Source organism: Equus asinus, chromosome 2 (assembly GCF_041296235.1).
Source record: "Equus asinus isolate D_3611 breed Donkey chromosome 2, EquAss-T2T_v2, whole genome shotgun sequence".
Classification (NCBI taxonomy): domain Eukaryota; kingdom Metazoa; phylum Chordata; class Mammalia; order Perissodactyla; family Equidae; genus Equus; species Equus asinus.
In genome coordinates this window covers 82795420-82821163 of record NC_091791.1, presented here as the reverse complement: position 1 = coordinate 82821163, position 25744 = coordinate 82795420, and the positions used below count along the sequence as shown (strand labels likewise).

The window sequence follows — 25744 nt, the reverse complement described above, 5'->3', positions numbered from 1 at the left end:
AACCCATTTATGAAGTCTGCAATGAATGGTGGCCCCTAGGACTACCGGTTCCAACCTACCTCACCCTCTGGGGTGGTGGCCCTGCCAGGGCCTTCCCCCATGGCTCAGGTTACAGGATCCCTTCCTCACACCGTACATTCCAAGTCCAAGTTCTCTGTTTTCCAGCCCTCATGTAAACTTTGTCTTCCTCTAACTGCAACAATAGTCTGAAAACCAAAAACCTGGTTGCAGAAGCCAGGCTGTATTGAGAAAGAGAAGATTTCTCTTGGAATTCCAAAGGATGGCCTTCATACCTGAAGAGCTCAGCTCTTGGGGGCTCTGGTTTATGCCATGAACATAGCGGGCAGGGTTGGGGCAGAGAGTATTGGGTGGTGACAGAGAATAGCCATTATCTATCCAAAAGGAAATTATGGATTAACAGCAGCCAGGAAGAAGGGAATCCACAAGAATTCAGCTTAGACACTTGGGAAGTAGCTGGGAACATCCCTGCTAGATGCCCTCTCCAACTCGCCCCATCTCCCACAGCGAAAATGCCAGCAGATGAGGCAATGGGAAGTTTCAGAAACCCCAGATGGGTTTGGGAGGGATGAGAAGAGAAGAGTTAATATCTCCAAATATCATTTACCACATTATGAATTTTCTTTCGTGGGGTTGCACCTCCCCAACTAGTGAGTCAGCTCCTTGGGGAAGGACAGTGGCACATGTGTACACAGACCTCACGGTGCTGTCCCCTGTATACAAGAGCACAGCAACACATCTGTGCCCTCAATAAACACGTGTCAGCTCCTAACAGGGCCACGGAGCCTCCCAGGGCCTGAGGGGTTACAGAGACGGCTGACCCTATCTGAAGATGGGTTACTTTTGTCACTACTCTTTGGTATGGGAGGGAGAATAAGAGGGGCCACCATGATTTATAGGAGCTTAGGGGGCGAGCAGTGTCTCAGAGCTTGAGAGGCAGGGATGGCTTCAGGGAAGAGCCAGAATTGGAGCTCAGCCTTGAAGAATGAGGAGGGTGTGAAATTATTTCTTCATTCTTCACTTTCCTGTGCCCGAGGGGAACAAAGAGAGAGGAACCGTTAACAGGACCAGCCAAAGTCTTCTCTCAGGACCCCAACCCAACGCCCTGCCCCTATAGTGCCCTTATTGCTCTCAATACAGCAGCTGCTAATCTCAGCCACAATCCTAGGTTAAAAACAATTTCGGGTCTCGGCCCTCTCAGGGGAGTTCACTACCTGCTCCCTCGGAGGAGCACTGGGCCTGGCATCTAAAATCTGAAGTGGGGACCCCAGCTCTGCTCGGGTTAGCTGTCTGACCCAGGAAACATTACTTCACCTCTGAACCAGTTTCTTCATCAAAATAGGAAGAAGAATGCTGTCTCTCTCGGAGTGGTTGTGAAAATTAAGTGAAATGTCAGAGTTAAGTCTCATAATTGTGGCTTCCTTTCACTGTTCCTTTCTTTGATGGGGTGGATATAAAGCTTCGGAGACCTATGGGACTCAGTCTGTGACAGGCCCTGCCTTCTGGCTTCTGGGTGGGGCTCCCCATAGCCCCTCAGGGCCTCAGTAGTGACTCCTGGGCAGTGTCTTGCCAGCCAGGCTACAGCTCCTAGGTCCTCCCAGCTTGACCCACCCGCCCTGCCCTGTGGGCCTGGGCTGGGGCTGCAGCTCCTCCCCGCAGCCGTCTTGGCCAGGCTGATGCCCACCCTGGCTCCTGCATGTGCAGCATCGTGTGCAAGCAGTGCTCCAGGTGCCAACCCAGAGACGTCCCAGCTCACACCCTCCACGTCCACGGGGTCGAGGCCCAGAGAGGAGGAGGCTCGGGCTCGCAGCAGCCTGTTCACACAACACACTTACAACACCCTCCTTTGTCTGACCACAGTTCTGCTGACAGGGCTTCTTCCCAGGCTGGGAGCTGTCAGCATCACCTGCCCTCGCAGTTCAGATGTTTACAATGGCAAGCACTGGGGCTGCAGCAGCGGCCTCACCCGCTCCTATTTGGGATGACTTTCATGTCATTCGGGGACGAGTCTATGGCGTGATGACACTTGCTATGTTTGGCTTCTCTGGAGGCCTGACCAGCAGGTGTTGGGTTCAGTTGGGTTTTTTTCCCTCATGAAGGTCTACACAGCACACGAAATGCAGGTCAGCCATGGGATGGAGAGCTGGCCTGGGGAGGTCTGGCCTGACTCATCAGCTTAACTGGGGATTTTCCTCAGTGTCTGGCAAACCAAGCAACTCCCGTGTCCCCGGCAGCTGCCTCAGAGAGTCAGGCCCTCAAGCCTTGGGAAATGTGAGGTCTGCTCTTCGGTCTTCATGGGACCAGTGTCTCCATCGAAAGGGCCCCTTTCTCAGTCTCTCAGCTGGGCTTTCACTGGACGTTCCCACCAACAGTGAACAAGGGAAAGTCTCCCCACACAGACTGCAGGGCCTTCCTTCAGCAATTTCACCTTTTCAAGGTTGCTAACAACTGGCTACCATTCCAACCAACCAGAGAGGAATATGATGGGGAAGAAAAGTGGTAGGATTGCATTTGCTGGTTTCAGTGCCTGGATCTTTCTAGGAGTCTGGATGCAATTGGAGGCAGAAGTTTCAAATATCTGCCTTTTCTGAGCTTATGTGCCAGTCACACTTCTCTTTTAAGGACATTGGGCCCCAGAGCAGGCAAATCAGCAGGCTCTCTCTTGGTATTCCATTCACATTCTGCCTAATATTCATTGTCCAAAATATAGAGAGTCGAGTCCAGCCTGGGAGGTGACAATCCTAACAAGAGAGGCCACTGCCACTGGTGCGACACTAATCCTCACTATGCATTTTTTTTTCATTCTCCTCCATATTTCACCTCTCTCATTTTTTTCTCTATACTATTCCTCTTTCTTCCATCCTCTTTTCTCCACTGCTCATTCTTTAAGGCACCTAGATTCACAGTAAAGAGGCTGCTGAGCCTGGCAAAACACATCCATATCTGAGATATTTTCCAAGGGCAGGGAAGTTAGGAAGACGTCCTTCTACTGGAGCAAGGTGCCCAGGGGAAGGCCCTGTTGGCCATGGATGGAAACTGGTCATGAGCAGCATATACCACAGCTCCAAAGGAAAGGGGCGAGGATCATGTCCCCATAGGCCTGCCTGGTCGACCCACCAGACAAGGAAACGACGTGTGTGCTGACTGACCCAGAGGAACCCTGAGGAGAGGAGATCCCAATGTGTAAGCACCTCCCGCCATGTTTTCTCCACACAGCCCAGAGTCTATGTGACAATGGCTACCCCTTAGGCCCACTCGACCTCTCACTCCGCTATCAGGAGCTTAGGGCCCAGGAGGCTGCAATGCCCACAGAGGACACACCTCCAAGAAGCTGTGGATGAGGAACCGAAGATGTCAGCTTCTGGACCCAAAGCCAATGAGAGTCAACCAAACATCAGAACGTTAGCCTCCGCAGAGGTAGCTGTTACAAGCAATTTTCTAGAAATGTGCTGTTAACTACATGAGAATAGCCCGCACTAAACATACACACGTGGAAGTGGAGTTACAGTCTTGGAAACTGAAATCTGTTCTGGACAAGAGAAAATGAAAAGGTGATGGTGTGTAAGGAGTCTATGCAAGGGAACCTCAAAGGGGACGAATGAGCCGGGCACCTCCCACACACCCAGGGAGCGCGACCCAGCCCTCACACGCCAGGCTGAGCTAGATCAGCATTGCCCAACCTCGGGTCCAGGGAGGTTTCTCAAAAGTGACCCAGGGATTTGAATCATTAAAAAAGCTAAGAGCATTTTGTGTCCATTTTTATTTTTTAACTCAATAAATACATGGATTATTTTACATTTTGCCCTTTGAGACAGAATTAAGAGATGGATAAGTTTACTTCTGCCTTAATCCATCTCTCCCAGTGGCCCTCAGCTGATCTGACCACATACTGTCCTTAATTGTTTTTAGTCTTTGTCACATGTTGTTTATTTTGTATCCACGGTGAAGACTGGCAGCAGACAAGAAGCGCAAGAAACACTGATGATGAAATACAAGAAGGATATTAACAAGATGCGTAAAATGGTAATAATTTTGCAAATTTATGTCCAGATTATTTTCACCAGGTCCAGATTTCTAGTACTTCAAAAATGTAACTTGAAAAGAAATGTGTGTGTGTGTGTGGGTGTGGGTGTTTGTGTGTGATTATATCTAGTTTGGCTTTTTATTTATCAGTGGGGGGGAAATCTGTATAATATAATGTATTATTTGAAAAGAACAGCTGAAATCTCATGTCTTATCTCATCATTTAGAAATAAAATATCAAAAATTATAAAAATAGACCAGTTTTAGTACAACATATAAGCATTCCAAACATCAGGAAAATAAAAAAGTTTTTGCCTGTTTTTATGTTATAATGTTATAAAATATATATATATTTAGGAACTAAAATCAAATCATAATATGACTTTTTTACTGTATTCACTATGAATCACACTTTTTCTCACAGAATTAATCTCAGATAAACTAAGTGGTGTGTGTCACTTAAGTGGAGAAAGGACAAATACCATGAATATTATAAAGATTATATAAAAGTTAACTTTCAGTACAAAAACTAATACACTAATCTATAAAAGATGTTTTACTCAAAATCACCTCTTTATCATACACCACTCAAAAAGGAAAAATATGTTTCTACATGTAGGAAGTTTTAAGAGATTGTATATGAGTCAAAATATGGGAGAAAACTAATTCTCAAAACTAACTAACTAAACTAACTAACAAAATCAGGATCTGTTAGATCTGGTTTTAATTTCTGAGTTTCTTTTTTGAGCTGTTCTATCTATTCGTAAGGATTGATATTTCTTGACTTTTATTCTTTATTAGAAGTTTTCCAAAGAAAAAAGGATTAATTACTTACTTTTCTTAAAGGAATGAGATTCATTCTATACCACAATTACCTGTGCATCCATTGGACACTTTTATACATCTAAGTGACATTTATGGATCTTAGGGTACTTATTTTTCCCATATCTTGAAACATGTTTTCTACTTCATCATTACTCATGAATTATTCTGAATAATACTGAGAAAAAAGGTGGGGGGGAGGACGAGGGGAAGAAGAAGAAGAAGGAGAAGAAGAAGAAGAAGAAGAAGAATTAGAATTAGAAGAAGAATTGAAGAAGGAGAAGAAGAAGAAGAAGGGTGCTGGAATGACCTAGATTAGAAGGATGATACAATAGTGAAATTATCACAGTTGCATCATTCTCTGTATTCCTGTTGCATTGGGGAAAGTATGGCATGATGTGGCATCATCTTTAAGGAGATATAAAAGAAGAATAGAGACACCATTTTTGTAGCTTGCATTGAACACAGTTGAAAATTTAGAATTTTTTCCTTTCTGTCTGTAATGGCAGGGAGAAAAAATAAAGAAAGATGTGTCACAGTTCTTAGATGAATCAGAAATGAAGGCAGAGACAGCAGAGGTCTAGACTCTAATAACAAAGACGAAATTGATCATATAAGTGAAATCTCAGACCATAAGCCTTCAGATAACAATATCCTCAATGAATTTTCTCAAATTCAAAAGTTGATGGGTGAATGATATATTTCTGTGGACCAAAAGGAAATATGATGTTCTCAGTCAGTCACTCCAGGGGAAAGACTTCATCAAGTAATATTTTGTCACCCGATCCTGGACCATTTCAACTGCTAAAAGTTCGTTTGGCAGTGTTCTTTCATCTTTTGTGTCTATGCATGGGGAACTTACTTGACTGGACAAATGTTGAAGGCAGGTGTGCATACAAAGATGACTGGAAAGAAATAGAGAAACTTGTTGGATTGATCATCTTAATTGCTTTATAAATCTAAAAACGAAAATTCCTTGCAATTGTGAAATTTCACGTTGAATTGTTTTTCATTCTCCTTTCGCACTTACTTCTACAAATTATTTGTGCAATGACTAAAAATATTTTTTAAAGATTCCACTGGATCCAGATGGCAAGCTGGGATGACTCTCTTTCCTGGTATATGGAGGGCTGCATAGGTAGAAATTTCCCAAAATGCATTCCACAGGACATGGTTTCATGGTTAAATGTTTGAGAAATGATGGATAAAACAGAGATAAGGAAATTTTTAACTGCAGGACTTCTCTGAGCCTTTAATATGCAAGATGTCCTAAGCTGGTTAGATCACGAAATCCTCTGGGGGACAGAATATTTCACAGGACTAGAGGTCTATGGAAGACTCTCAAAAAACTACCCTAGAAGATAAAAGGACAGCAAACCAAACCACATTATTAGTTAGCTAAGATTAAATTTATGGAGGCTTTTTCCCTTTTTATTAAAGTGTCAGAAACCCAGCTCCATGAGAGAAGCGCCATATGAGGGCAGAGGCAAGGGGAAGAGAACGGGCGAGACCCTTGAAGGATGTCTGAGGAAGCTCTACTGAAAAGGGCCAGTGCAGAGCCAGGTTCCCGTGCTCTCAGACAAAGAGGACTCAAAGAGGAATTACGTTATCAGCTTTACTTTGAGAAAGAGGAGCAAGATTATCCTAGAGGCAGGGAATATAATCAGATCCTTGGTATCTAAAGGGTTTAATAGAAAAACTCTCTGACACTTGCAAAATTCCTGAGGGTGAAAGGGGAGGGCACAGGGCATGGAGAGAAGAAAGGAAAGCAGTGGTTTTAGATCCTGGAGGAAGAGGAGATATCAATTTGAAAAGTTTTCAACACAGAGTCCTGGGCCCCTGCCACCTGGACGTTGATGACGTGAATTGAACAAACCACCTCTGAGCCTGGGGTGCCTTCCCACAAGAGTCCGGAAGCAGAGACTGCAGCCCTTACCACTGGATTGAGCTCAGCTTCCCCTGCCCCTTCTACCAGCCACCAGCTCCCTCTGCCAGCCAGAGCAGCAGCCCGTGGCACTCTGCCTTCCCTTACGAAATACCGACAGAAAAATTGCCCCATGAGCTGTTCAAGGCCAACACCACCACTCATTCCCTGAATCTTCTCCCATCTCCTCAAGGGCATTTCTCCTGCCATTATCCTCTTTCTCCCCCATCCCACATTGTTCTCCAGCAACTGACCCATTTCTATGCTTCCTTTCAGAGAGGAACATCTCCAAAGAGTTGTATAGACTCACCATCACTACCCCCTCGCCCCCCTTCTCTCTTCCAACTCCTCCACTCAAGCTCTTGTCTCCACCTCCTTCCTGAAATGAGTCACCAAAGTTCGACAGCAAGCCCATGATAATGCTTGATTCTGTCTTCATCTTGCTCCAGCCCTCAGCAACATTCATGGCTGACCACTCCCTCCTAGAAACAGTTTCTTCAGGTGAGTTCTACAGTCCAGCGTATCTGGTTTTTCCCCTACCCCCACACTTTCTTTGTCTCTGCCAGATCTCTAAACATAATTTTAATGCCCCAGAGTTCTGCCATCAGCACTTTTCTCTTCCATATCTACCCTCTCATCTAGTACCAAGACTTTAAATATCACCCATATGCTGATGACTTTCAAATTTTATCCCTGTACCTATTTCTCCGTACAGCCCTAGACGGGTAAGCCTGGATGCCTAGTTCAGCCTCTCCACTTGGATTTCAAAGAGGCATCTCAAACTTAGCATGACCAAAGCCTAAGTCTCAATCCCAACTCAGCTCCCCAAGCCTGCTCATCTCAAAAGTCATACCAGTTGCATAACCCACCAACCTAAGAGCCACACTTGACTCCCCTTTCTCATCTCCCAGCCCTCCCGCAACATCCAACCCAAGAGTCAAGCCCACAGGGTCTACTTCCCTAATATATCCTGAAACTGAAATATTCTCATCATCTACCCACACACTACCCTAGTCCAAGCCACATCAACTCTGACCTGAACCACCGCAACACCCAGTCCAAACAGGCCTCGCTGCCACCATTGGTCTTGGCGCCCTGGTGTTCATCTCCAGGCAGCTGCCAGAGAGAGCTTCCATAGCACTAATTAGATCACACCACTCCTGGTGTTAGTTTCTTGTGGCTGCCAGGAAAGAACTACCTCAAACTTGGTGGCTTAAAACAACAGAAATTTATTCTCTCACAGTTCCAGAGGGAGAAGACCAAAGTCAAGGTGTCAGTGGGGTGGATTCCTGCCAGAGGCTCTCACAGAGAAACTGTCCTATGCTCTCTCCTAGCTTCAGGGGGTTGCTAGCAATCCTTTGAGTTCTCGGCTTATAGACACATCGCCCCAACCTCTGCCTCCATCTTCACATCACCTTTTCTCTATGTGATCCTGTATGTCCTTTTCTGTCCCTCATAAGGACACTCTCATTATTTAGGGCCCACCCTAATCCAGGTTGATCTCATCTCCATCCTCACCTGCATCACATCTGCAAAGACCCTATTCTCAAACAAGGCCACATTCTAAGGTTCCCAGTGGACATGAATTTTGGAGAGCATCATTCAGCTTACTACAACTTCCCTGCCTAAAGCTTTCCAGTGACTTCTAGTTGTAACCAGAATAAAATCTCAACTCCTGTGAGCTCCCCAGGATCTGGTACTGCCTAACCCTTTGACCTCATTTGCCTCCTCTCCCGCTATTCACCACATTCCAGCTAGACCGGCCTTCTTCCTCTCTCTTGAACACGCCAAGTTATTCCTGTCTCCAGGCCTCTGTGCTTCCTATTTCTTCCTCTTGAAACACCATTTCCCCCAGACCTTTACACGGCTGCCTCTTCTTCATTCAGAACCTAACAAATGTCACATCAAGAGACCTTTTCTCACCATTTTCACTAAAGCAACCAGCACTCCACCCCTAGTCATTACCTCGTTATTCTACTTCATCTTCTTTATAGCACTTAGTAGTATATGAAATCATTGTGTTTGCTGATGAACTTGCCATTTATACTCAGGAGAAAATAAGCTCTTCAAGTGCAGAAACTCCGTTTTATTTGCTAGAGAAGTGCTTAGCACATAGTAGGTGCTTGTGTTAGAAACTGGATTGGCTCACTCAACATCCATGACACTGGGATTGCAAAATCCGCCACAAAGGGAAGTTGCCTTCCTGTAATGCAAAAGCTGGAAATCTAAAAACCACATTTCCCAGACTCCCCTGCGGCTAAAGTTCCAGCTGTAATTTGAATTCCTCAAATAACAGGCAGTGACTCGAGACTTGAATTTGGAACAGGGTCCAGTGGGGAGAGAAGTATGGCACGAGGCATCCATTTTGAGAGCACGGGGTGTAGCAGCCGTAGGGCAGCTTTGCAGATGAGTAGCCAGCTTCCTGGTGGTGGCAGGAGCAGTATCTCTTATGGACTCGGCTCTGAAAGATCCCCCTAAAACCTGTCCTCCCAACAATTTTGCTAACCATTTAACACCTTGCAATAAATCTCTTCCTGCTTAAACTAACTAGGGTGGCTTCTGTGCTCTGCAGCTGACACTGATCAAAGCATTGCTCAATAAATATTTGTTGACTGACTATGACATAGCATTTGGAACACCCCAGATATGAGTCTATAGGTTGGGGGCTTCCAGCCTAGAAATGACCTTACAGTGATTCCCTCTGCCATCATTGTTACTGGCTGTGTTAGGTTCCTGCGGCTGCTGTAATGAATTATTACAAACGTGGTAGCTTAAAACTATTAGATTTATTCTCTCATAGTTCTGGAGTCCACAGTCCAAAATCAGTATCACTGAGCCAGAATCAAGGTGTCAACAGGATCATGCTCCCTGTGGAGCCTCTAAGGAAGAATCCATTCATTGCCTCTTTCAGCTTCTGGTGGATGCGAGCATTCATCTTTCATTGATTTATGGCCACATCACTCCAATCTCTGCCTCCATTTTCACATCGTCTTCTCATGTGTGTGCATGTGTATGTGTGTGAAATCTCCCTCTGCATTTCTTTTATAAGGACACCTATGACGGCAGGTAGGGCTCAGATAGATAATCCAGAATAATCTCTCCATCTGAAGATCCTTAACTTAATCATATCTGCAGTTTTTCTTTCCAAATAAGATAACATTTAAAGGGATTAGGACCTGATATTTATGGGGGCCTTTATTCAGCCTTCTACACTGGCCAAGCCCAGAAAACTTTGTTCTGAGAACCTTCCCAGTTATTCTATGAGAATTCCACTGTGTGTGCCCATACCTCACCTCATCTCCATTTATCTTCCTTTGAAGGACTCACCTTACAGGGGAGAGTAGGGAGGGAGGAAAGCAGCAAAGACACATGGCTGCCAGACACCATCTGCCAAGGGAACTAAAAGGTGGGTAAGCCAAGCTCTGACCAGGATATCTACACTCAGCTCAGAACAGAAAATGAATAACCAAATTGCTGGAGCTTCAGCCAAACATATTCAGCTGTATCTGATCGGCCAAGAGGGAGATGAGTGCTTGGCATGTCCACTCTGGCAAACAGGTGTGTTGGGCCTGAGGCACTCTTGGAAAGGGGCCACCTTCCAGCTAAGGGCTGGTTTTCCAGGACAGCCACAGCCAGCCTCACCCACCTTTAAGGCCAAGGATGAGGAATGAAGGTCAAACAAAGAAATGAGAGTTGAGGAGTAGGAACAGATGGCTGCCGGGACCGAACAGGCTATCCGACAAAGATCAGGAGAAGTGAAGAGTTGAAGCAATTATCTGGATAAATGAAGCAAAAACAGAAAAAAGTGATGGGATTTGAGGACCATTCCAGCCAAGACCAGTTGTCTACACCATTCAACCCACTAGAGAATTACCCAAACTTCTCTGTACCTATGAGACAACAACAAACAGAGGCTATGGTGGGTCTAGAGGCCCATGATTATTTCACCCATCTTAGCAGTTATTTGACATTAGATCAAGCCATTCAATTGGATAGAAATGAAATAAGAGTGTTAAAGTAGTAACCACATATAATCAGGTAATAATCAATTGAACAAAATAAAATTGATTTGACCTTTTTAATTTGTGAATAAAATGCTGACACTGGCACCATGTTGTTTGGCAAATTGTGCAGTATTAATTCATTCATTTGATAACTAATAAGTACCTGGAATATATTAATCAGAAGTGAATCTTGCTCTTAAGGAACAAGTAAAAGAAATAGAATATATTCATAAATAACTCACCTAGGGGCTGGCCCAGTGGACAGGAGTTAAGTGCGCATGTTCCACTTCAGCGGCCCGGGGTTCACTGGTTCAGATCCCAGGTGGGGATGTGGCACCGCTTGGCAAGCCATGGTGTGGCAGGAGTCCTACATATAAAATAGAGGAAGATGGGCACGGATTTTGGCTCAGGGCCAGTCTTCCTCAGCAAAAAGAAGAGGATTGGCAGCAGATGTTAGCTCAGGGCTAATCTTCTTCAAAATAAATAAATAAATAAATAACGCAGGATTTTCTATAATAGCAGAAAACTGGAAACAAGCTAATTGTGCATCATTAAAAAATGATTAAATAAACTATGAAAAAAAATAACTCATCTAATCTTTTCAATAACCAGTGAGTCAGTCACTCTTACTCCCATTTTATGGATGAGAAAACTCCAGTTCACAGTATTAAATGCCTATACAGAGGCACACAGTTGGTGACAGAGCTTGGAACTGAACCACATCTCTCACTGCTGAAACCCACACTTTTTTCACATGGCTCAATGGTTTCTTGAAAGAAGGGACATTGAACTATTGAATTGGTCCTTCAAAGCTGTACGGTATTTGAACAAGTTGAGATGAAGGGACGGGTACTTAACATAGAGGAAAAGATGGGTATAAGGACGTGGTCATGCTACATGACCGATGAATGGGGAATTAGAAGGAAGAGGAAGTTTGTGGGTAGAAATTCTGAGCTCAGTTTTTTAAGTATTTTTTAAGGACCTCTAGGACATGAAGACAGAAAACAGCTGCAGTCATTCAGAAATGCAAAACTGGCACCCCACAGAGAAGTTTGGGCCAGATATTTAGATCTGAGCGTCCTCGCACAAAAGGAATGGTAGAAGCCATGAATTTACAAAGGCAAAGGGTCTATGAAGACAAGAAATCAAAAGAGAATAGAAGAGAAGAAGTCCAAGAACCTTTAGGAAGTTCTATCTTTAGGAAGTAGAAGAAAAGAATGGAAGGTAAAAAAGGGTGAGTTGTCAGGGGAGCTAAGAAAGGCAAGCATCCCAGAACCTAAAGGAGGAAAGAATTTCAGAGAGAGGAATGAAACCATGACGAACTGCAAAACAATCAAGGAGAATGAGGACTGAGAAAAGGCCACTGGATAGCCAGCTGGGATGTTTTTGGTGACCTTTAAATAAGGGTGTATGTTTGGGTAATGGAAACAGCAAGAATGGATTACCCTTTTAAAAACTCTGACACTAAAACGGAGGAGAGAGAAAAAAATAGGTGCGCGAGAGAGAGGACTTTTATAGAAAAAATTCCATGCTGGACTGCATAATTTAAAACACTAAAATTTCCTCTCAGGCTTGGCCCTGTGGCCAAGTGGTTAAAGTTCCACACATTCTGTTTTGGCAGCCTGGGTTTGCAGGTTCGGATCCCAGGCACAGACCTACTCCACTCACTAGCCATACTGTGGTGGTGTCCCACATACAAAAAAATAGAGGAGGATTGGCACAGATGTTAGCTCAGGGTGAATCTTCCTCAGCAAAAGAAAAACAATTCTTCTTGCATCTCTCCCTTTTTCCTACCCTCCTCCACTATTCTCCACAGATATGTAAACTTATCCTGGCCAAGCGAATCAATCAAGATGGGAACACTAATTTGAGTGTATTTGTCAACATTATTCTGAAAAAAGAGGAGTCGATAAACTCAAAAGTTTATCAACTAGCAAGAGTTGTCATCAAAAATAGTACTACATAGGCTTGTGATTGGCAAGAATCACAGAGTTTAGCTTTAGATTTAGCATATTTTTTTTTAATAAAGGAGGGTTGAACATGTTTGTAGAGAAAAGCCTAATGTCAAGGGAGAGATTGAAGATGCTTTATGATTCTAGACAAGCATGGAGAGAAAAGAGACCAAGTCACACAAGTAAGGGCTTGCTTTAGAGAGAAGGGACATTTCTTTCCCTGAGATGTGGAGAAAAACAAAAGAAAGAAGGCTGATGAGGAGGAGAAATTAGAGGTAGAGGACCATGGCAGACTAGGTGATTCATACCAGTCTTCCCAATGAAGACAAACATACAAGCTACATAAAATATAAACATTATCCATCTGGAGGCATCAGTTAACACAAGAGTGGAGAATTAGCAAGCCAGGAACTGGGGAAATTGGAGGCCCAGGAGGTGAACTCAAGAGGCTGAAGTCACTCTTCCTCTGGATTGTTAGCCAACTCCAGAGCAGGCAGCAGGGAGGCTGGGAGGCTGAGGAGCACTTCTGGCAGCATCATATGGCAAAGGATCAGGGACTGGGGTCCAGGGCCTGCCAAGTTGGGTATCCCAAGAAAACCCTTCTCAGCTACAGGAACCTGAAGGAATGTACCATAGGAGAAACTATCAACCAGAAACAGCCAGGCCTTTTCAGACATTGCAGCTCACCTTCAAATCATTTCAACTCATGAAACAGTGTTAAATTAATCTCAGAGGGCTAGTGGCCCTGGCTCTTGACAAGAGAAATTAAATCCTCCCTAGAAGAAAATAGCATCATCCCAGGACTCAAATTATTTCCACAATTTTTTTTAAAGATTTTACTTTTTTCCTTTTCCCCCCCGGTACATAGTTGTATATTCTTATTTGTGGGTCCTTCTAATTGTGGCATGTGGGATGCTGCCTCAGTGTGGTTTGATGAGCAGTGCCATGTCCACACCCAGGATTCGAACTAACGAAACACTGGGCCACCTGCAGTGGAGCGCGCAAACTTAACCACTTGGCCACGGGGCCAGGCCCCTATTTCCACAATTAATTTTAAAAATATATCCAGGGTCCAGCCTTATGGTGTAGTGGTTGAGTTCGGTGCACTCTGCTTCGGTGGCCTGGGTTTGCGGGTTCAGATCCTGGGTACAGACCTATACCACCTGTCAGCCATGCTGGGGCAGCAACTCACATATAAAGTGGAGGAAGATTGGCACAGATGTTAGCTCAGGGCTAATCTTCCTCAGCAAAAAAAAAAAAAAAAAATATATATATATATATATCTCCACTATAGAAATAAAAAATAAATAGATAAAGATAATGGGAACAAAAACCAGCAGAAAAAATGGACAGTAGAAACAAATTCATAGGGTCCTCATATATTAATGTTATCAGACATAGACATTAAAATAAGTATGCTTACTATGTTCAAGGAGATAAAAGACAAGGCTGAGAATTTCAAAGAGAATTAGAAACCATGAAAAAAGAATCAAACATAAATTCTAGAACTAAAAAATATAATCACCAAATTTAAGAAGTCATGAATGGGCTTCATAGCACATTAGACAAAGCTGAAGTAAATTGGGTGTTAGATAAGAAGAATATTTACAAAATGAAGCATGGAGGGATAAAAGGATGGAAAAGACAAAACAGAGGGTAAGAGAAAGAAATAATGAGTGAGAAAGTCTAATATACGTGTAATTGAAAACCTAGAAAGAGAGGAGAGAGAATGAGAAGGAAGCAACATTTGAAGAGGTAATGACAGAGATTTTTCCAAAACTAATTAAATACATAAAGCTACAGATTCAGGAACTCCTTAAAGGCCCCAACCATGAGAACTATAAAGAAATCCACACCTAGGTACATCATAATAAAATTGCTGAAAATCAAAGCAAAGAGAAATATATTACAAGATGCCAGAAAATAAGAAACAGATTACAGGCATACGTCGTGTAATGACAAGAGTATGTTCTGAGAAATGTGCCCTTAGGCAATTTCATTGTTTTGCAAACATCATAGAATGTACTTACACAAACCTAGAAGATATAGCCCACTATACACCTAGGCTATATGGTACTAATCTTATGGGATCTCTGTTGTACATGCAGTCTGATGTTGACCGAAACACCATTATGCAGTGCATGATTGTATTGACAAAGTTGCAACAACGAGACTTATCGCAGACTTCTCAACAGAAACAATGAAAGCTGGGAGATAATGGGATAGGCTTAATGTGCTAAAAGTAAACAACTTTCAACCTAGAATTTTATGCTTAACAAAAACATCCTTCAAGAATGAAGATGAACGAAAGATAGTTAGAAACTAAAAGTGAGAATATTCATCTCTCACACTAAAGGAAATTTTAAAGACTGTTCTTCAGGTCCAAGGACAATAGTCCAGGTAGAACGTCAGAGATGCAAGAAGGAAAGAAATGCATAAAAAATAGCAAGCATAAATGTAAATGGATAGTGACTATACAAAACAACAAAAAAAATTATTTGATTTAAATATATATATTACTAGAAATGCATGACAATAATATAAAATTTTGGAGAGGGGTAAATGGAGCAAGAGTGGTCCAGAGTCCTTGAAATGCCTGAGAAGAGCATAAAAGCACCAATTAATATTCGACCTTAATGACAAGAATTTATGCCATAATACTGGGGCCAATCACTAAAAGAATAGTGAAAGAAAATGAAATTTCCAAAATAATAGAGTAAATAGAATATTAAAAAATAATCAATCCAAAAGAAGCAATAAAATGAGGGAAAGATAAAAAGATATAGGTGGAACAAATAGAAAGCTCTTAATAGCAGTAGATTTAAATCCAAATGTATCAGGAATTACATTAAATTTAATGTAAATTAAACTACATTAATTAAATGATTACATTATTAAATGTAAACAGACTAAATGCTTCAGTCAAAAGGCAAAGATTGTCAGACTGGATTAATTTTTTTAAGTAGATAATGTTTACAAGAGAAGTTTATAACACATAAGTATAGAACGGATAAAAGTAAAGGGGTGGAAAAATACATCCACTGTAAACACTAATTCAAAGAAAATAGGAGTGCCTACATAAATTATCAGACAAAGTAGAACTTAATGTGAAAATTAGTACCACAGATAAAGAAGGGCATTTCATAGTGATAAAAGTTTCTGTTATCCAGGAAATTATAACATTCTAAAATTATATATATATCTAATATCTCACAATATATAAAGCAAAAAGCAACATATATACACACAGACAAATCCACAGTCATAATGGGAGAATTTAATGCATCTCTCAATATCTATTAGAACAAGCAGACAACAAGTCACTAAGGATATAGAGGATTCAAGAACACGATCAGCAACTATAACCTAATGGACGCGTCTAGAACACTGAGCTCACAACTACTAACTGTGGATTCTTTTTAAGAACACAAGGAACACTTTCAAATATCAACCACAGGCTGAGCCATAAAGCAAGTCTTAATAAATACCAAATTACTGAAGTTATACAAAATATACTCTTTAACTACGTTACAATTAAGCTTGAAATCAGTAATAGAAATACGATTAAAAAACTCTCATGTATTTGAAAATTCAGAAATATTTCTAAATTACCCAATGGGAAATCAAATGAAAATTTCAGCATATCTTAACTGAATGATAATGAAAATATTGCCTATTGAAAATCATAAGATAAAGTTAATACTATGCATAGATGATTATTTATAATTTTAATTGCATATATTAGATGGTAAGAAAGTTTCAAAATCAATGAACTAAGCAGCCATCTCAAGAAATTAGGAAAAAAAACGGAAAATTGAACCCAAAGAAAGAGGAAAAAAAGAAAACAATAAAGACAAATGCAGAATTTAATGAACTAGAAAACAAATATAAAATAGGAAATATCAGCAAAATCAAAAGTTGGAGTAAAAAAATTGATTTAAAAAACAAAATTCTAGCAAGATTGACCAAGGGGAAAAAAAAGAAAAGGTAAAAGTAATCAATGTCAGGCATGATAAGGAGACGTCACAACAGAGATCACCTTTACTAAAGATCATAGGAGGGGCCTGCCCCATGGCCGAGTGGTTAAGTTCTCACACTCCACTTCAGTGGCCCGGGGTTTCACCAGTTTGGAACCTGCGTGCAGACACGGCACCGCTCGTCAGGCCCTGCTGAGGTGGCGTCCCACATAGCACAACCAGAGGCACTCACAACTAGAATATACAACTATGTACTGGGGGGCTTGGGGGAGAAGGAAAAAAAAACGAGATTGGCAACAGATGTTAGCTCAGGTGCCAATTTTTGAAAAAAAAAGATCATAGGAAGATATTATAAATAACGTCATGCTATTACAATTGAAAATTCAGATAAACGGGTAAATTCCTAAAAAACACAATTTATCAAATCTGACCCAAGAAAAGATAAGAATCTTAACTAGTTCAACAACTATTAAATAAATTGAATCCATAATTTAAAACACAAAGAAAGCCCCAGGCTTGGAGGTAATGCTCTCAAAAATGCATATACACACGCGCCAATGTACAAGCACAAGAATGATCAAAGCAGCACTATTTGTACAGCCCCAAACTGGGAATAACCCAAATGTCCATCAAGAGTAGACTAGATAAGGCCGGCCCCATGGCCAAGTGGTTAAGTTCACATGCTCCGCTTCAGCGGCCGAGGGTTTCGCCAGTTCAGATCCTGGACGCGGACCTAGCACAGCTCATCAAGCCATGCTGAGACAGTGTCCCACATATAGCAGAGCCAGAAGGACCTACAACTAGAATATACAACTGTGTACTGGGGGGCTTTGGGGAGAAGAAAGAGAGGGAAAAATAAAAGATTGCCAACAGATGTTAGCTCAGGGCCAATCTTTAAAAAAAAAAAAAGAGTAGAATAGATAAACATGTCATGTCACATTTATAAAAGGTAATGCTATCCAGTGACGAAAATTTATAGACTACAGCTACACCCAGGAACATGGGTGAATTTCACAAGTATACTGTTGAGTGAAAGGAGCCATGCATGAAAGAAAACATACTGTGTGGTTATATTTATATGAAGTTGCAAAACAGCAAAACTAAACTTTAGCACTTAAGGCATGTATTTTAATGGTAAATCTATAAGGAAAATCAAGTACCGTTTACCATGAAAGTCAGGATAGTGATTATCCATGGTGGAGAGGGAGGGGTCGAGGTGGGAAGGGGGAGTGGAGAGAGCTTCCGGAGAGTGGCAGAGTTATATTTGTTGACCTGGCTGGTAATGACACTGGTGTTGACTTTGCCATAAATCATTGAGCTATAGATCTTTGCTTTGAACACTTTTCCATAGGCATATTTTATTTTACAGTTTAAAAAGTGATGAGTGAGAGAGAAAGGAGGGAGGGAGAGAAGGAAGGAGAGAAGCGTGTGGTGGGCCAGGAGTCTATCAGAGATAAGAAATAGGATTGCTGAAAAAACTCTGCTGAGCAGCGACAGCAAACTGAAACGCCCAGAACAATCAGGCAGACCCTTCATGAATGAGGTTGGTTAGGGGGTAGCTGGTGCAGAGAAGCCCACTGATCAGTAGCGTCTCATATTCAATCTCCACATCCAGGAAGACATGCACTGCTGTTGCAGAGATGGTGGCAAAGCGGAGAGTGTGTGCCACGTGTCAGAGGGGCAGCTGCCTCCAGTTACAGAGTGAGCAAAGATCCTGTCCTGCCAGCTCTCCAACTTTTCAAGACAAGCTACATATCTGGATTTCCCCATGATCCGCTGTTTCTTAAATGTCGATAACTAAATCACATTGTTTTAAATATTATTCAGGCCAAACAAAACCCATTTTATGTTCCAGATGAGGTCCATGGGGTTTGAGACCTCTGGGTGAGTCACGCAGAATCTGGTGTAGAGCCATTCAAACCAAGGTCACGGCTTTCTCCAGCAACTACCGGTGGCCATCCAGTCAGCCGATAGCAAACCTGGGGTGTGAGGAGACTGGAAGGCCGAAGAGCCAGAGGGACAGGAAATGAAGGCAGGACCTCATTGAAAGCATTCGCTCCAAGGTCCAGAAAGCAAGCAGGGCCTCATGGACTGAGGGCCGAGGGAGAGATCAGAGACTTAAACCCTCCCCAGAACAAAGAGCCCAGTTACAAGAAGTGGGAGAGCCAGAAGGAGGAATTTTGGAATTCAAGAGCTCCAAAAATAAACCTTTTCCTTTTATCACTTTTCTCTTTTTACTTTCGTTGCTCTCAACTTGCTTTTTTTCTAATTCTAACAATTCTACAGGCAACCAGAAGTGTGAAGAAAATAAAGCAACTAGAGGTTTTTGCGAAGCTGATGTGCTCATTCCGCTTTTAGCCCACTGGTTTCAAAGGGAGGCGCACACGCACTCTTTCCACATGATCCAGTCATGGATTCAGACCGCAGGCCAAGGCCACAAGCAACAGTGCCCTGCTACATCTGCCTCGGCCCCTGGCGGCTGCCTTCCAAGAAGTGCTGGAACAGCGGAAGCAGCTAGCAGCGCGGGTAAGAAGTGGTCAGCAGTTGGGAACAGCTGGAGGGAGGAGGGAGTGAGCAAATATCAGAGTTTGGGAAATAAGGCTTTGGCTGAACAAAGTTCACTGTTGTTTTCCAAGAAAGCAGAGCCTGATTGAGCCAGCCCAGACAGCAGGGCCAGGAGCAATGAACTGAATGTTGGCTCCCAACTTCTAAGGCATGGTATGCTTGGCCACCCAACAGTGACGAGGTCCATTGTTGTTCCCCTCAGGGCAGAGGGCAGGCAGCAGCTCAGTGTAAAAGGGGAAGATGGACAGGCAGTCAGAGTAAGACGAAACTACAGAGATGGAGAACAAGATGAAAGAAAAAACAACAAAAAGGCCTTCTGGGCTTTCCCTGTGCTATGCAAATTCACTGAAATTAATCCTCCATTAACGATTCCATCTTGAACATTTCAAGCTGTTCCATCCTGCAGGTACCTACCTTTTGAAGTAGTGAGCTCTCCGTTCCTAGCAGAGTTTGAGCAGAAGCTCAACTATCATCCATCAGAAATTCTGTTAAAAAGATGAAAGGCTGGACTAGATCACCCCTACAACTCCTGGCATGTACCTAGAGCACAAGGGGTGCTGGATAGATGTTTGGTGAATGAATCGATTGCAAAGACAGAAATTGTCCATTTCTGCATATTGGCAATAATAATAGCATTTTGAACACTTACTATGTGCTAGTAACTAGGCCAGACAAATATATGACGTATACATATCATAATAGTCCCTAAGATGTGGTTGCTGCGATTGTTCCCATTTTATAGATGACTCAACCAAGGCGGATGAGTGGCAGAACGAGGATTCAAGGCCAGGTCCGTCCCACTCCTGAGCTGAAGCTCTCAGCCATCATGTTAAATTGAATCTCAGTCCTCTGCTCCGTGTATCCATTTTTAAGTGCTGTGCGTGGTGTGTTCAGCAGATGGAAACGGCACTGTCGCCCCGTGTAGACCGAAGGCAGGGCCTAGCCGGCAGACAACCTGCTTCCCCAGCTGCTTCTGTCCTGGCTATGCAGCCTCCCCTCCCCCCGGTTCCTAAATCACTCCCAGGTCCTTTGTTCTGCCCACAGCTGCTCAGCAAATTCCTTGATTTGAAATTATGATCACAGGTTGGAGTGCTACTTAAAATAATTTTGCCAAATGTTCCATCTCTCTGCATTGATGAATATAATGAATGAAAATTTAAAGAGGGGGAAAAAAATTTAAGAATTCACTTTGTTGAAGACAAAAAAAAAATGACGGGCTGCAGCCATACATTCAGTCGGACCCAAAGGATTCTCTCCCGCAGGAAGCTGACCAAATGCTGGACTTTCGGGAGCCCTCGGCCTGGCAGGGCTGCTGGCAGGTCAGGTCTGCCACAGATGGAGGGAGCAAAGGTCAGGGCGGGTGTTGGGTTTGTTTAAGCCTGAGTCAGAGGCGGAGTGGGGGTAGACCCTCGGTTTCCAATTTCCAATTTCCTGTGCGAGGCACTGATGGGCACTCCTACCCTGCCCAGCCAGGCTTTTATGTGCACCGCTCTGCACAACAAAGGCGGACACACACATAAATAACCTGGACAGGCCAAGTCTTCTTTCAAGAAGGTAGACCTCTCTCGAATTCAGTGAAGTTTACACTCAGAGGGAGGCAGGGGACGAGGGCACTGCATCTGGCACTTTGATCCTATGAGGGCTACCACTCGGGCTCCTGGCTTCCTCCCCTTGGACATGGCCCTGAGCCCTAAGTGAAGCCTCGTGCTAGCCTGTCCTTCTGATTAGCCCACTGCTCAGGGTCCCCTGAGCACGGTGGCTCTCCATGGGTCAAGGGACCTGGTGGACAGGCTGCGAAGATTCAAAACAGGGGGGTCTTCCCTCACTCCGGATTCTGCTGCATCCAGTGGCCTCCACTTAAGACATTGCCCCCATTTTCTGTGGCTTCCCGTATGCTTGAAAAGGTGGTGGGGAGAGATGTGCAAGCCCTGCACTGAGAGGGCGGTGAGTCTCTCAAATTTTCCATACCAAGGAAGGCCTCGCAAGAAGGAGGCGCTTCAGCCAGCAGGTCCCCACAGTCAGGCCTGTCTCGGAGCGAGGATCCCAGGATTCCGATAATGACATGAGCCCCCAGGGCCACTTTCAAAGCAGACTGCTCTCTAAAAATCAGCTCTGCCGCTCTGTAGGGATCTCAGCGTACATGGAAAGCCGGCCCCTCTGGGAGCAGCATCCTCGCTGAGGAGCTGTCTGTTTGGCACTGTGCCCTTCAAGGACTCTTAAAGGTGACGCCTTGCAGTTGTGCTGAAGGGCGATCCACAGGCCTGCTGAGCTTAAGGGGAGTTCCATGTATTCCTCCCAAATGATCTTCCACATGGCGTGAAGCTCCAGAAAGAAACAATCACTTCTGCAGGGGCCTCCTCAGGCTTCGAGAGCAGGAAGCCGTTTGGTTGGCAAACTGGGGACAATTCCCAGACCCATTGCTACCCAACCGGGTGCCACTGAGAGGCTCTTGCCCCTTTCTGAGCCTGTTTCCTCATCGTTAAATGGGCATAATTCCACGCATTTCACCAGCGGTCGTGATGGTCAAATGAACTCACCCTGCTGGTAAGCGTGATTCTTTAGAGCCATTTCCACCAGAAACGGCAGAAGCAGAGCAGGGCAGAAGAGTGCCGTCTTCAGGTCAGGACCGAAGGGGAGGGAGTCTTTACATGTAGGAACGTTGCAGCTCTTTGTCACACCCTCAACCTCCAGACATGTCTGCTCTGCTCTAAGGTCTGCCTACCAGATTCTCTCCAAAGTATGGCGCCCCCAGCCCAGCCCAGCCCAGCCCAGCCCAGCACAGCGCCATTGTGGGCTCCACTCCAAGGACCTGCCTCGTAGATGGGTGGTGGAGAGAAGTACATCCAGCTGGGCACCTCTCACCACGCTGTGGACACTCATCTCTCTCCCTCTCTCGTCACTCTTTTGACCCCCAAGGATGCCTGAGCACCTGGCCTCTCCACTCTCATTTGGAGGAGACTGTCTCGGGTTCCTCTGACTTGGGGCCATGCTGCCTCCTTTCCACCTCACTCACCTGGTGCCTACCAGAGGGAGCAGGAGTGGCCCAATGGAAGAAAGATACTATCACTGGTATTGTTTAGAATTCCTGGTGCATGGAGATTAAAAGTTTAGAAAGCAGTGCACCCCTCACGGACACTCAAGGCACACCAACCCCTGCACCCCTCATCTCCTGGATGACCCCTTCACTTCTGCTTTTGCTCCTTGTGTTCTTATCACAAAAGGTGATCTGCGCCCTTGCTCTCGTCTCCACTATGGGAGCAAATGGGAGAGAGGCCTATTAGAACTCCACAAAAGGGCGCTCTCCTTCTCCTTAGAAGTTCTTCTTGGGCCCTTTGAGCAAGCAAAGAAACAACTCATCCCAAAAGATCATCAGAGACATATGAGAAGGCTCCTTGGTGCCTCCTTCCTCTTCTTGTGTTTCTTTCCATTTTTTGTAGATTGCTGCATTTAACGCAGAAGTGCTGTCAGCAGGCAGGAAAGGGAACCTTCACCCCTGACCACTCCCAGGACCAGCGCCCCTATCCGCAGTGAGCCAAGAACATTCTTTCACTCTAGTCCTTGAAGGCCGGCTCCATCCACTCATGTGGAAACGACTAGGAAAAGCACAGAGGGTGAAATCAAATTTTTTACCTCCAGGTGACTTCCTGGAGAAACTTCTGGAAAGAGAAAACAGAAGTTTTATTCCCCACAATAAACATGACCTAAGTAATACATAACGCTAACAGTTTGTCTACTAAGCATCCACTGCATTCCACTCTCCCATCTTGCCCCTCACATATATCTCCTTGTTGACTCTTATAATGACCTTCTGAGGAAGGTAACTTTTACCCCCATTTTACTGATGAGGAAATTGAGCCCAAAGAGGTGAAGAGATTTCCCAGGTGGCACGTAAGTGACAGAGCCGAGACTTAAACTTGTCGGAAGTCAAAGGCACTGTATTTGGTCACACGGCCCCTCCAGGGTTTCAACAGTGCCATGGGCTACCCCAGTTATAACACCGTTCAGCTAAGGATGTCAAAATATCTCATCAATAGAGAATTATCACCTTCTTGAAAACGCTTCTAAAAGCAAACATGTTTCTAAACTTGGGGTTAATGATAAAGCTGGAAAAACGCAAAAGACCCACTGTTCCCTCTCCTTCTTTATCAATATGTGACTTGAGTTTGAATGCCAAGTCAAATTTCTCCACAACTAAATCCTTAGTGGTAACTTATTAAAGAGTAAATCAAAGTTTGCTTTAAGAGAAAAGTAAATACACTCAACTTTCCATATGATGCCCGGCCCTGAGTTCACTTCCTGGTTCCGCTGTTGACTCAGGTTGTAATCCCAGATAAGTGACTGCACATTCACTGCTCCAGGTGAGGACCCGCCGTCCGTGTGTCCCCAGGAATCCTGGGAGATGGAAAAGCTGTCTCCAGCGGAGGCCGCACACTTCAGAGAGGAGAGGCAGACAAAAAAGGTGGTGACATGGGGTGCAAAGCTCCACGTGAAGGCAGGAGCTGCTCGTCCCTGGGTCTCTCATTGCAAGAAAATGGGGTCATTCATTTGTCACATCGCCAATAAAATCCCGCCATTCTTTGGCTCTGAACTCACCCATAATTCCTGGGAGTGAGGTGGGAAGGGCTGCACTTTTGGACTCAGATGGCAGGGAGGATAAGAACAAAGTTGACAAGAGTCAGCTCTAATCACACAGTGAACATTTTCAAGGAAACAAATAAAAATAGCCAGAAGTGGGTCAGCACTGACACTGAAGTTAGACGGGAAATCGAGGCAGAGTCCTGGGTAGAGGGGCACAAGTTTCATTGTATGAGGGCACATTCACACTACCTTCCCGATCTGATTCCCTGTGGTCCCTTTTTCTCTTCTCTCTGTCTTTTAGATACACAAGAAACACACATACACACAGAGCGAAAAAGAACAGTGTGATGCTGAAGCCTTGTTCTGTCCTCTCAACTCCTTTTTCCTGAGGCTGAAGAGAAAAAAGATAGTTAAAAAGAACTCACTTAAGAAGCAGGCAGGAAGGAGAAATGTAATCTACACTTTACCTATCTTTAAGGTTTCTGCCATCTCAGTGCATGCTGCTTACGGGGGAAAGGGCAGCGAACCAGGAGAAAAGCACTTTGTGCTGAAGTGACTGACCTGCTCCCGAGCAGGCCCACCTCACACCAGCATCCTCCCCATCACTGTCCCCATGACACTGTGTGTGTCACACACACAGTATACATGCACGCATACACACACAGACAACATGCACACTCACACAGATTTCCAGTGTTCATGTACACACATATACACACGATACATACACATGGTACTCACATGCACACTAATGCCTGTGCACACACACAGTAGACATGCACACACACTGTAGACATGCACACAGTACTCACGCATACACAGTACCCACGAACACACACAGGACCCACACACAGACACAGTACACACACACATGCATACAATAGACATGCATATATGCACTACACATGCACACACACACTAGACATGCACACACACAGTACTCATGCATACACACAGTACCCATGTACACACAGCACTCGTGCACACACAGTACTCCTGCACATACTCAGGAGACATGCACACACACAGTACCCATGTACACACAGCACTCGTGCACACACAGTACTCCTGCACATACTCAGGAGACATGCACACACACAGTACCCATGCACACACAGCACTCGTGCACACACAGTACTCCTGCACATACTCAGGAGACATGCACACACACAGTACCCATGCACACACAGCACTCGTGCACACACAGTACTCCTGCACATACTCAGGAGACATGCACACACACAGTACCCATGCACACACAGCACTCGTGCACACACAGTACTCATGCACATACTCAGGAGACATGCACACACACAGTACCCATGTACACACAGCACTCGTGCACACACAGTACTCATGCACATACTCAGGAGACATGCACACACACAGTACCCATGTACACACAGCACTCGTGCACACAGTACTCATGCACATACTCAAGAGACATGCACACACACAGTACCCATGTACACACAGCACTCGTGCACACACAGTACTCATGCACATACTCAGGAGACATGCACACACACAGTACCCATGTACACACAGCACTCGTGCACACACATAGTAGAAATGCATAACCCAGAAGAAAGCAGTTCTTGCTCTCACTGTAACTTCAAGATTTTGGCAGTTCTTGTTAGCTCCCACACTTGGCAGGATTACACTTCCTTATAGCTTCAGTGATGTGACTAGAGCAGATTTATTGGGTTTACTAAAAAGAGAGAGAGCACAGCAAAGTCTGATGCACAATCATCCCAGGCAGATCATCAGGCCAAGACAGAGGACTCAGCAAGATGGGTTCATTTGGTGAGAATCAGCATATTTGACTGGTAATTTGCTGGAGCACTAAAATATACACTTCTTCCAAATGTTGTCTTCTTT

General features: G+C 44.2%; 2 long non-coding RNA genes across 4 annotated transcripts; one reads left to right on the top strand and one right to left on the bottom strand.

Annotated features, from left to right (window-relative positions):
• Positions 1-3904: 3904 nt before the first annotated feature.
• Positions 3905-25185, top strand: LOC139041325 (uncharacterized). 2 transcript variants are annotated; one of them, XR_011496256.1, is made up of 3 exons: positions 3905-4041; positions 19007-19246; positions 20028-25184. It is a non-coding gene; the product is annotated as an uncharacterized lncRNA (long non-coding RNA). The 2 variants fall into 2 exon arrangements; XR_011496257.1 differs by lacking the exon at positions 3905-4041 and adding an exon at positions 6320-7288 and having other exon boundaries at positions 20028-25185.
• On the bottom strand, positions 4035-20019 carry LOC139041326 (uncharacterized). 2 transcript variants are annotated; one of them, XR_011496258.1, is made up of 3 exons: positions 19700-20019; positions 11034-11158; positions 4035-5768 (listed from the first exon to the last, which is right to left on the bottom strand). It is a non-coding gene; the product is annotated as an uncharacterized lncRNA (long non-coding RNA). The 2 variants fall into 2 exon arrangements; XR_011496259.1 differs by lacking the exon at positions 4035-5768 and adding an exon at positions 7319-10563.
• Positions 25186-25744: the final 559 nt, after the last annotated feature.